Source organism: Salvelinus alpinus, chromosome 33 (genome assembly GCF_045679555.1).
Source record: "Salvelinus alpinus chromosome 33, SLU_Salpinus.1, whole genome shotgun sequence".
Classification (NCBI taxonomy): domain Eukaryota; kingdom Metazoa; phylum Chordata; class Actinopteri; order Salmoniformes; family Salmonidae; genus Salvelinus; species Salvelinus alpinus.
In genome coordinates, this window is record NC_092118.1 from 5739184 (window position 1) to 5747208 (window position 8025).

Below are 8025 nucleotides of genomic sequence, written 5' to 3' on the forward strand. Positions count from 1 at the left end.
AAAATATGTTTACAGATTCTCCGCAATCATGAAACAGCATTTGTGACACCAAGATAAGACTCGACAACTGCCACCAGATAAACAAACAAACCTTTTTGTCCAACAAGACCTGAACCAGACAGCTGTCAGTAATGGGTTTGCTACTATCATTTCATCACTGTTAAGTCAAGTCTGATCAATTTGGAGTTTAGTTTAGCTGATACACTAACCAGGCATTAACAACAACACTAAGTTAGCCAAATATAGCTAGCTATAAATCTTGTAGTCTAGCAATTACCATGTGTCGCATGAGTTTCAAGTTTTGGGGAGGCTATTTTTCACCAAAAAAGGATTGCATGCCTCTGTCATCGCATTTGCAGACTAATGTAAACCTACTACTCCTATTGTGATGAGTAGATTGGATAGTGATCATTTAGGCTATTAATAAGCGTGTAGTGCACTGAAAAAGTGAATAATTGGACAAACTTGAATGAGTTACTTCAAGTGGTAACACAAATAAGGTCAGTTTTTTCAAGACAAATATAAACTTTGGATTGAAGTGAATTATTAGGTCAATGCTACTTGTATCATTTGATTACAATGAAGTCAATAACTTACCTCAGTTCAACCTAATTATTCTGTAACTCAACTTAAATTTCCATATTTAAAAACGTAATCATTTACTTTACCAAAAACTAAAATACTTCCAATTCCAAATCTACTTGAATGAAAGAAATTCTCTGGATTGGAGGAACCCAACAGTGTTACTTCAATTGGTAACATGTAATAGAACCAATTTCCTGCTAAACTAAATATTAGGTTGTTTTACAAACACATAAGTATGACTCAAAACGTAGCTTTTCTTCCAGTCTCACATGTATTAGACCAATAAAGTGTTTTTGAACACACAGTACAAATGTAACACTTCCTCTGTTTAAAATGTACAATATTTGCCACAGTATTCCTTTTAAAATAAGTGCATTTGCAACCTGCATTAATAAACAGAATTGTTTCCAGGTACGGTATTTGAACTTCAATAAAACTGTAGAAGCTACCATACATGGTAAGTAGAGTGCTGTTGTACATTTAACACTCTTTTCCAAGACAGAGCATATCGTTGCTGTTGGGTGAAACCCTTGTAACTCCAAATGTGAAGATATATTTGTTACATATAAATTGAAAGGCAGGACAACCATTTTTGAACCTCTTAAAATTGCACAGCTCTAGGAGCAAAGACACTTATCTCAAATACAACCTAATTAAAATTTGACCATTCATTAACTAAAAACATCAATTCAATGTCCTGATATTTGAAGATACAATACTTTCACCTGACAGCAGCGATATGAAGTCTTCTCTAAATAACAGCATAGCAAGAAAAATGCTCCATTCCACTTAATGTTCAGCTGTTAGGGTCCATGATGGTTGCATTTTGTTAAGAGCTACCTGGAGTTTCCCTGCACACACACTCAAATGATCTCAAATCCGTAACCAAAATCAAATCGGAAAAACAGAACATTTTAGGACCCGAGCAATAACATCAGTCTTGGATATTGTGAGCTTTGTAGCTTGCAACAAAGATTCTGCACTTTGGCAGACATCGTGTTGATCAAACTGCATTAGAATTTAAATGAACAATTCGAAAATGTTTTGATGAACTTGGCCTATAAGTGAAAGCTCAAGAAAGACAACTCCTTATGTAAACACCTTTTTCCCCATAGTATAAAATCAACATGTTTTTTCTGGCAACCTGTATGAATAAACCAAACTATTTAGAGGTATATTTGAACTTTGAATGGTTTGTTTATGTTAGGCGCTACCTGGAACTTCCTTGCACATACTGAAATCTGTACCCAATATCAAGTTAAGTGTCAAATCTGTAAACAACATAAACCATAAGAGAAACACTATCAACAAATTGGTGTTGATTACTGTGAGCCCGGCAGTTTGCAACAAAGATTCTGCACTTTGAGACATCCTGTGTTTATCAAGCTGCATTTGGACTTTCTGTAACACTTCAAAAGTGAAATGGAGTGGCTTTGGATAAACCAAGTTGTAACCCAAAAGTAAGGCACAAGCAGATGCGACTGAACTCAGTTCATTCACCACCTCCACTAATTCAATGCCGATGTCTTCTGGTGGATGCAGTAGTCTTTCACCTTCCTTACCAATGACAAACACTACCATGGTGAGCTGTTCCAAATCCCTCTGAGCCTCGTCAGCCTGGATGACACAAAGACTAAATAAAATGTTAAAAGAACACCATTCACTCAGCTTTTTCTGTAATCTAAATAAATATATAATCAGTACAGGACATGCTGACAGAAATGAAGTTCCAAGTATTCCTTAATCAGGTTCTTCTCATCTTCTCCCAGGTAGATGATGAGGGCCTTCAGGACACATTCTCTTCTAACATTAGTGTCCTCCATCTGGGAAAACACAATCTTGATCAATTTTTATAATCCCACTCACCTGATGTTCACCCGCTCCATCTCTCTCTCATAATGAATCACGTTTAGCTCTCTTGCATACAAACACACACAAATGTAATAGATACACCTGATCCAAAATCTGCATGATTTCAGTGGTCTTTTCACCGAGTTGCTCCACCTTTGGCTCTGATTACTCTAATCAGCCGAGTTGAAAGCATGTCTAACTGGGCTATGAACTTTTATTCCAGGGAAACAGTCGTGAGCCTCAAGAACTCAGCTTTTATTTGAAACATAAGACAGCAGGGCAGGGGAGGGATCACTAAAACAACCTCCACAGTGTCAATAAATATCACCTACATCTTCTCTCAACCTTCCCAAATTGTGACCAAGGTATCGTAGCTGTACCCGAAACATACAAATTACAGTCTCTTGATTTTTCAGATGTTGGAAATTATGTTGAAAATGGATTATAACCACAGATATGGCACCTGAAATTCGATAGAGCTTTGGTTAGTGAGGATTGTGGAGCAGGGTGATTTCTTGACATATGGCTGTTTAAAGCATTCCAAGTCTTAAAGCATCACACAAACTCAGAAGCTCACATATAGTTGAGTTTATTAAAACACATATGTGACTCGTTTCAGGAAACTAGGCATATGTCGTGTGCCAATTCTTCACAGGAGAGGCATTTGAATGTAAATTTGATTTTTTAATCAAAATGCCTTTTTGGACAGAAATGCCTTCTGGAACATGTGAACTTTCATGCCATCTGTAAATACTAACAAAATTGTTAAATTACGAGCCTAGTTGGTTTAGCCACGGAAAAAGTCAAGAACCTTCCTGCTAGCCATGATTGGCTGAGATAATGGATGGGCTGGACATGCCAAGAGATGAGTTCGGATCGGTCTGCCATGTAGCTCGCTTCTGTCTGTAACATGAGCATCTTTTTAAAAAGATATCACGTATTAGAACTGCGAAGGTGCTGCAATCCACTTTCTGAAGGACTGAGTTTGGAAATCAGTGAAATTAGAGTATGATAGCTAAGGAGATGGAGAAAATGATGGTGTTTGATTGCAAATATGCGGAGAGAGTCAAAAATATATAAAACACCTGTCTCCGGAATACATCTTCAAACTAAGGGCGAACATGGCATCCGTGACCGAGAGGGAGAAGCATCCATCCATGTATAAGGGTAAGAAAGTCTACCTAGCTACATTTTCAGATATTTTACTTTCTGATTTTAACAGAAAGTTGTTTTCATTTCAAGTTAAAGCATACTGTTAGCTAGCTACCTAACACTAGCTGGCTGGCTCACTAGCTAACGTTACGTGTATGATCTGTGTAGTGATGTTATTCGTATCTCAAAGCCATTTGCATTGCTAGTTATAACCTAATGTTAGCTAGCTAGCTAACATTGAACCTGGTTGGTTAGACACCTGCAGATGCATGCAAGTTTGTAATGTTATGAGTTGGGATTATGGTTAATTGCTTAGCTAGCCAGCTAGCTACATGTCTAAACAAAAGACTCCACTATACAAGTCACCATTTCACAACACCTTCTGTATCCTGTGCATGTGACAAATTAAGTTTTATTTTATTTTATATAGTATGTGTTTACCAGAGATGGAAATTTGAAGACCCATGACCTGCACCAAAGTCAACTTAGGATATAATGTTAGGCCAACGAGATAGTGTCCAATTCTAAAATTCTCTTTTGGATGGCCGGCTTTTGTTTCGTCAAACTCACACCCGTAAGCTATTTTCTGTAATTGGCTCGCCATTAACTTGTAAATAATGATCTTTATGTGAGTTTATTTTCATGTAATAATGAAGACAAATGAGCTGAAGTGAATTTTTTATTTAACCTTTATTTAACCAGGTAGGCCAGTTGAGAACAAGTTCTCATTTACAACTGTGACCTGGCCAAGATAAAGCAAAGCAGTGCTACACATAAACAAACGTACTGTCAATAATACAATAGAAACATCTATGTACAGTGTGTGCAAATGTAGTAAGATTAGGGGAGGTAAGGTAATAAATAGGCCATAGTGTGGAAATAATCACAATTGAGCAATTAAACACTGGAGTGATAGATGTGCAGAAGATGAATGTGCAAGTAGAGATCCTGGGGTGCAAAGGAGCAAAAAAATAAATAACAATATGGGGATGAGGTAGTTGGGTGGACTATTTACAGGTGCAATGATCAGTAAGCAGCTCTGACAGCTGATGCTTAAAGTTAGTGAAGGAGATATAAGACTCCACCTTCAGTGATTTTTGCAATTTGTTCCAGTCATTGGCAGCAGAGAACAAGAAGGAAAGGCAACCATAGGAAGAGATTGCTTTCGGGGTGACCAGTGAAATATACCTGCCGGAGCGCGTGCTATGGGTAGGTGCTGCTATGGTGACCAGTGAGCTGAGATAAGGCAGGGCTTTACCTAGCAAAGACTTATAGATGACCTGGAGCCAGTGGGTTTGGCGACGAATATGAAGCGAGGGCCAGCCAAGGAGAGCATACAGGTCGCAGTGTTGGGTAGTATATGGGCCTTTGGTGACAAAACGGTAGGCACTGTTATAGACTACATCCTTAGTAGAGTGTTGGAGGCTATTTTGTAAATGACATCGCCGAAGTCAAGGACCAGTAGGATAGTCCGTTTTACGAGGGTATGTACGGCAGCATGAGTGAAGGATGCTTTGTTGTGAAATAGGAAGCCGATTGGAGATGGATTGGATTGGAGATACTTAATGTGAGTCTGGAAGGAGAGTTTACAGTCTAACCAGACACCTAGGTATTTGTAGTTGTCCACATATTCTAAGTCAGAACCGTTCAGAGTAGTTATGCTAGACGGGCGGGCGGGTGCGCACAGCAATCGGTTGAAGAGCATGCATGTTTTTATATATTTTTTTTATTATTATTATTATTAATTTTTTTAAGGGGTGGATCAGCTTAATATTGCGGAAAGAATGTTGCTTCCAATGTAATTGTCTGCATCATTTCCAATCCCCCATAGTTTTTGGGGAAATATATATATATCCATACACGCATGCATATATATACGCATACAGTGGGGCAAAAAAGTATTTAGTCAGCCACCAATTGTGCAAGTTCTCCCACTTAAAAAGTTGAGAGAGGCCTGTAATTTTCATCATAGGTACACTTCAACTATGACAGACAAAATGAGAAAAAAAATCCTGAAAATCACATTGTAGGATTTTTTATTTATTTATTTGCAAATTATGGTGGAAATAAGTATTTATAAGTTCTATTTGTAACTGTGCTATTTCACAAAAGTTCCGAACCTATATACATTTTACAGATCCCGTATGCTTTACATTGTTTATCTTGTTATTAGTCTCACCCTTCAGCTCCATTCAACCCCTCCCATCTATCTCTCAACATCATCCATTTCGGATTTCTATTTGCCATATATTTTTCAACTGTGCTGTGATGCTTCACAAAATAATTGAACCTTCCTTTTCTCATAGCTTCTACAGATTGTAAATTAAAAAAAAAAAAAAATTCTAAAATAATTATTATAATATTGATTGATTGACTATGGCTTTTCAAATCACCCAGTATTGCTATCTGTAGCGTTAGTTCTAGGCAAATGTTGCAATTCTTCAGCCATTCCTAGACCTGTGACCAAAAACGAGCTACATGTGGACAATACAAAAATAAATGATTTAATGACTCTGCCTCCTCACAGCAGAATCTGCAGAGCTGGGAAGATTGTATCCCCCATATATATAACATTCTATTAGTTGCAAGAATTTTGTATAGTAATTTAAATTGAAAAATTCAAAGTTTTGAATCCGGCGTTGTTTTGCGTATCAATTCATAAACCATGTACCATGGAATGGGTACATCAAAAATCTCTTCCCAACTATTTTGCAATTTATATGGCACAGCTGTCAGTTTTTTGGTCCTTAAATGAAATTGGTATATGTTTTTATTTATCACATTTTTCTTTAACCATTTATGATCTTTAATACAGGGCCGACATACAAGTTCCTTACTTTTTTCCCCTTCTACTTGCCTCTTCCATTTTTGTGGTAATGCTGCAATTAACTGGTTGTAATTTTGGGTAGAGCAGACATTTCCATTTGTCTGTGTTAGCTGCATGTGTATTTATGATATCATTCACTAAAATTATACCTTTTTTAAAAATTTCTTCGATAAATACAGTTTTTTTTAAGCAATTAGTATATTTGAAATTAACAACAATATTTGTTGTACTATTTGTTCCGTCCTTTCAGGTGGATTAAACTGAAATTGCAACCAACTTTCTAAGGTTTAAAAAAATAAAAATAAAGATATTTTGGAGATTATTTCCTTTTCAAACAACCGAAAGTGAGCAGGTGTAATCTGAATAAAGCGGAAAAGGCCCTTCTTGAATATAGGATGAGACATTCGTACCAATTGACTAGAAAACCAGTTTGGATTTAAGTATAACTTTTGTATGACTGATGCCTTTAGTGAGAGGTCTAATGCTTTAATATTTAATAATTTCTGCCCTCCGAATACATATTCGTTATATAAATAGGCCCTTTTAATTTTATCTGGCTTGCCGTTCCAAATAAAATTGAATAATTTTTATTCATATAATTTAAAGAGCAGGTCACTAGGTGTAGGCAAAACCATAAGCAAATAGGTAAACTGTGATATAACTAACGAGTTAATCAGAGTGATTTTTCTAACAAATAGACAGGTATTTTCCTTTCCATGGTAGCAAGATCTTATCTATTTTTGCTAACTTTCTATAAAAATGTATTGGAGTGAGATCATTTCTTTCTTTTGGGATTTGTATACCGAGTATGTCCACATCTCCGTCAGACCATTTAATTGGTAAACTACATGGTAATGTAAAATGTGCATTTTTTAGTGATCCAATACGTAATATGGTACATTTATCATAATTTGGTTTTAATCCAGAGAGGATAGCAAAATTATCTAGATCCTCTAAGAGGCCGTGGAGAGACTCTAATTGTGGTTTTAAAAGAAAACATGAATCATCAGCGTACAATGACACCTTCATTTTTAAGCCACAGATTTCTAATCCCTTAAGATTAGATCAAACAATAATATTAACAGCTAACATTTAGATGGCAATAATAAATAGATATGCCGATAGTGGACAACCTTATTTTACTCCTCTAGATAGTTTAAAACTTTCTGAGATGTAGCCATTATTTACTATTTTACACCTAGGGTTACTATACATAACTTTAACCCATTTTTTAAGAGATTCCCCAAAATTGAAATATTCTAGGCATTTATATATAAACTCCAGTCGTACTTTATCAAAAGCCTTTTCAAAATCAGCTATGAAAACCAGGCCTGGTGTCCCCGATATTTCACAGTGTTCTATTGTTTCCAGTACTTGTCTTATATTATCTCCAATGTATCGTCCATGTAAAAAACCTGTCTGATTAGGATGAATAATATCTGACAATACTTTTTTAATTCTATGCACCAAGCATTTTGCTAGGATTTTTCCATCACAACACTGAAGTGTAAGAGGTCTCCAATTTTTTTAATGGACTGAATCTTTATATATACCACTTCGGTCCTGTTTCAGTAATAATGATATCAGACCATCTTTTTGCGTGTCTGATA